This window comes from Nuphar pumila, chromosome 2 (genome assembly GCF_984573655.1).
Source record: "Nuphar pumila chromosome 2, dmNupPumi1.hap1.1, whole genome shotgun sequence".
Taxonomy (NCBI): Eukaryota; Viridiplantae; Streptophyta; class Magnoliopsida; order Nymphaeales; family Nymphaeaceae; genus Nuphar; species Nuphar pumila.
In genome coordinates, this window is record NC_143250.1 from 116,984,061 (window position 1) to 116,988,951 (window position 4,891).

Below are 4,891 nucleotides of genomic sequence, written 5' to 3' on the forward strand. Positions count from 1 at the left end.
TAAGTTTGAAGAGATTCAAAAAGTTGAACTTGATTTGGAAAATTTGAATTTTGAATCTAGACTTGCAATTTGAAGTGAATATGAGATTTTAGAAAGAAAACTTGAAATTCTGAAATTGAAATCATAACTGAGATTAAAGATTTGAAATAGATTAAAATTTGAATTGAAGAAGGAAGATTTGAAATAAAAAATGGAATTTGGAAAAGATTGAAATTTGGAAAATAAAGTGAAATCTCAAAAAATAGAAATTGAAAATAAGATTTGAATTTGGAATTGATTTGAAATTTGGATTTTGAACCTTGAAATGGAATTGAAAATTAGAATTTGAAATAGAAATAAAGAATTTGATTGGAATTTGAAATTTAAAATGTAAAATTCAGAAATGAGAATTGAGAGTTGAAATTTGAAATAAGATGGATTTTGAGGGTAAAAGATGAATTTGAATTTATAAATAAGAGTTGAAAAATGATTCTAAATTCAGAAATGAAAACTGTATTCAAAATTTTATCTCAAAAATCACTTGAAATTTGGAAAATAACTTGAGAAATGATTTGAAAAGGAATGCAATTCTATCCTGAATGATACATGTTTTGAAAAAATTTAAAGATTGAAATTTAAAAGCATATTTTATTCTTTAATAGAATTGAAATAAGATTAAATCATAATACATTCATGACGATGGTCATAAACATATTATAATATAATCTATATTTGAATTCTAATAAAGAATAAAATAAATTTTTGTGCCTTTATAGGATTTAAAATGAAATTAACTTTCAATATATCCATGACTATGGCGACAAATATATCTTAAGTTAATTCACATATTAAATTCTGATAAAGAAAGAAAAGAGTATTTCAGAAAAATATGATGAAAATCAAATGTTATTTCATAAAAGATAAAAATCCTAAGTATTGTTCACATCTTGACTATGACCATAAATGTGAATCATTTACTTAGAATTATTTACCTTTTATTAGAAAGGTGCACGTGTCATTCGTGTCTCACCATTGTGGATTTTTGAAATAAAAGTAAAAATGAGATGAAACAAATAATTTATGAGAATTACTTGCTCATACATTCTATTCTAAATTGGAAAGTAAAGAATTTTCATTAATATCAACTTATTACAATTTTGAATTGAAATTGAAATATAAAATTCCTAATCTGAGAAAAAGAAATCAACTTTTTCCACCTTTTTCATGCAAAAACTGAGTTAGTACCAAGTCAAAGGCAAAACATAGAAGCAAATGGAAGATATCATGGTAGAATCAATATACATATGGCTGTACCTAAACTATAATGAAAGAACTCATATTAATGAAGATATGATACTTAATGTATGCATGAGGTGCATTTTCCTAGATATAATACCTGTACCAAATGAAGAGTGCCCATGCATACACTAAAAAATGTATGTAGAAGAAACTTGTTGAACAGAAAAAAAATGCCTATGTGAATATACATGCAATGGAGAAATGCATAGGAGGAAGCCTTCATTTTTAATGAGGAGATGTATGAAATGGGACTTATGCAATGTTAATGCTAATAAAGGTAAATATGTGAGAGTGTATGTGAGATGATTTGAACGAATCTAATGAATCCAATGAATAATGGTGGATAACACCTAGATGCAGAAGCTATACCTTGCCTAAATGCTTAAATTGTAAAGGACTCGAATGTCAGGTCATGTCAGCAAATTTCACCATACCGGATGAATGTGAATGAGCTTTTGCCTTAAGCAATTACCTTCAGTAGGTTAAGATTGAGTGTGATGCAGTGTTGCAGGGTCCACAGGTTGCTGCGGCAAGTGCAGAAATGTGAGTGTTGTGTTAAGATGCAAAGGTGGCCATGAGTGTTGAAGTAGCAATGTACTGAAGGTGTAGGGGCAATGTGTTGAGAGTGAAGTGATAAGTAAGGGTGCTGAATATATAGGTGCAACAATGATGTGGTAGGCTGGAAGTTGCAACAAATGTAATAGGTAGTGCTTAAGTAAGTGTAGAGCAGACAAATGTTGTGCTGAAGGTGCTATTATGAAGAAAGCAGTAGGGATGTGTGGGTGATCAGTATAGCATAATGTTGTATAGTAGGGAGTTAGTGCAGTAGGTGATGTGCTAGATTTGAGATGGCATTATACAGATGGTGTGCATCCAGATTTGGTGATGCAGGGAGTGAGGATCAGGAAAGTGCTGAAGGAAATAACATATACAACAATGAATAGTGTTGGTGGAGTGAGTGAAGTGTGCTAGTAAGAATTAGAGTGTGGTGGAAGTGTTGCTGTGAATGTAAAGTATATAAAGGCTGTGTAAATGAATGCAAGTGACAGGCTGTGTGGTGTTTATGTGTGTATGCACAGGAAAATCACAGCAGGGAGTGTTGTGGAGATGGAAATGTGCAACAGTGAGGATGAAGGTGTTGCAAGATATAGCAGTGATGGGGTGTGTTGTTGTAAGTGAAGCGATGTATAGGTGCTGCGGTAGGAAAGTGCTTGGGTGTGGTTAATACAGAAAATAAAAATGGATGCTGGGCACAGGAGGTGAAGCGAGGTGAAGAAGTGAATGTGCATAGTGGTAGTGATGACAGCAAGTGAAGAAGGTAGGTGTTGTAAATGTTGAAAGTGCAGATGAGGGAGATGCATCAGGTGTTGTTGTGATGTGCAGTGAGATCAGCAGGTGGAGCGAATGTAGGTAAGTGGAAAGTGCCGTGTAGCAAGTGACGAAGAAAGTAGGTGGTGTGCTGCAACAAGTGTACAACATGTAAGTGTTGTGCTGAAGAGGGTAGGTGCTGCAAATGGAGTGTTTCAGCAGCTGCGGCTGTGGCATGGAGGTGAAATGCTGTGTAGAAACAAGTGGTGAAGTGTTGAAGGGATGATGTTGTAATGAACATGTGTTGAAGTGATGCGTGACAAATGACATGAGTGTTGAAGGTGTGCTGCAGGTATATGGGGTGTTGCTGTTGTGAGGTGCTTGTGAAGGGAGTGCAGGAAGCGATGTGAATACACAACAATGTGTAGATGTGAGTGCTGTGAAAGTGCATAAATATGAGTAAAGTGGTGGTAATGTTGTAGGTGTACATGGCAAGGTGTTACAGTAGTGGGATGGATTGAGCTGGAAATGAGAGGAAGTGGTGATTGTAGGTATAAATGCAGCTAGTGAAGGTGTAATGAAAGCAGAGGAAGCCACAACATAAGCACAACGAATATGAATTAAAATTTTGAAATTTCAGTAAGAATGAAAACAGGAAGTGGAATGCGTAATGACATGATAAGATGCAAAAATAGCTAAGTACGATATGTTGTACGGAAATAACATCGTGTGTCAATGCACAAACTTGTGCCTTCATGCAGTATACAACAATAGTCACTGCAATGACCTCTGTGGTCTGAATCAGATTGCTGGAATATAAAAAAAATTTCTTGTCAGAAATTGTAATTGAGACCCTCATCTCTTGAGAAATGGAGATCTTAGGCTCATGGAAAGTTCCTTCTAAGAGATGGCAAGATCACAAGTTTCTCATATATACATTGCATTGAAATTAAACAACAAACTGGGAGATTGGAAACCATCTACTACTGCATTTGAAAAAGATGAGATACCAAGTAAGATGGTAAAAAGAAATCGGGTCTGAAAGAGCAATTGGGCACTCAGTCTTTTGAATCCTTCCTGCAACATCTTTTATATTTCTTCTTAGATTCATATGGACACAGTGCATTTCTACTTATTTGTCCACTCCTTTTTAACTTGGATCGTGCAAGATCTAGTGGTATTGATCTAATTCCATGAAGCCCAGAATCATGGCTCTACTTCTTGACATATCAGGCTTATCAACAACCCTGACTGCCTGAATCACTTTGCAACATCGGTGGGCTGGGCAATACTGGACTTCCAGACAATCGGCTTGTTCTACAGCCATATTGTCTTTGCAGCAACAAGCAGAGGGGCAGAGACATCCTGAGGCTGTGTAAATATGGTATCTCTTCGTGCGTGATTGATAATGATGCATGCCGTGGGGATGCATAAAGGCAAAAAAAAGATGTATGATGCAGATGAATGCCATTACGAGAATGCAGAGTAGAGATCTAGAGTGGATCAAAATGACCATAGAAAAGAGAATTCAATGATGCAAAGAGGAAATTCACATGATGCAAAATTACTTGAGCTAATGATGTATGATGCTGGATGGCCATGATGCGATGATACTGCAATACAAATACAGAAATAAGGATGAAACATGAAACATACAAATGAAATGCTAAGAATAAAACTAAAATGGGTACAACAATGGAATACAGAGACGCTGAAACATAGTTGATCTAATGATGCAATGAAGAAAGCAAATAAGAAGGCTGATGCTGAATTTAAGGCAATGAAACCGAGATGAGTAAAAGTGAAGCAATAATGAAGGTGAAAACATAAATCGTAAGAAAAGGAAAGAAAAATAGCGCCAAAAATCAAATTGATAACTATGCGTTAATCAGAAATAACATAAGAGAAGAAAAAAAACAAATATAGGAATATACTCATTCCATTGATATTGCAATATGCAGGTCGATCCTGCTATATGCAGATCGACACTGCAAATCATAAGCTCAATGAATAAAAAATTGAAAGCAAAGAAAAAAAGAAAAGAAAAAAAGAAAAGAAAAAAAGAAAAGAAAAAGTAATTGATATTATGTAAGGATCGAAATAAGAAAAATGCTTGAAATGGAAATCTTACAAAGAAGATGAAAGGGGAATGGTTGCTTACCGTAGATCAACAAAGATTGAGAGGAGAGAGGGATCCTTTCAATTCTGAGGATGGATCAAATTCTTTCTCTTAAACAAAAGCAAACAGGACAAGAAAGAAAAAAAAGGAGACGAAGAAGAGAGAATAAGGAGAAGGGAAAGAAAA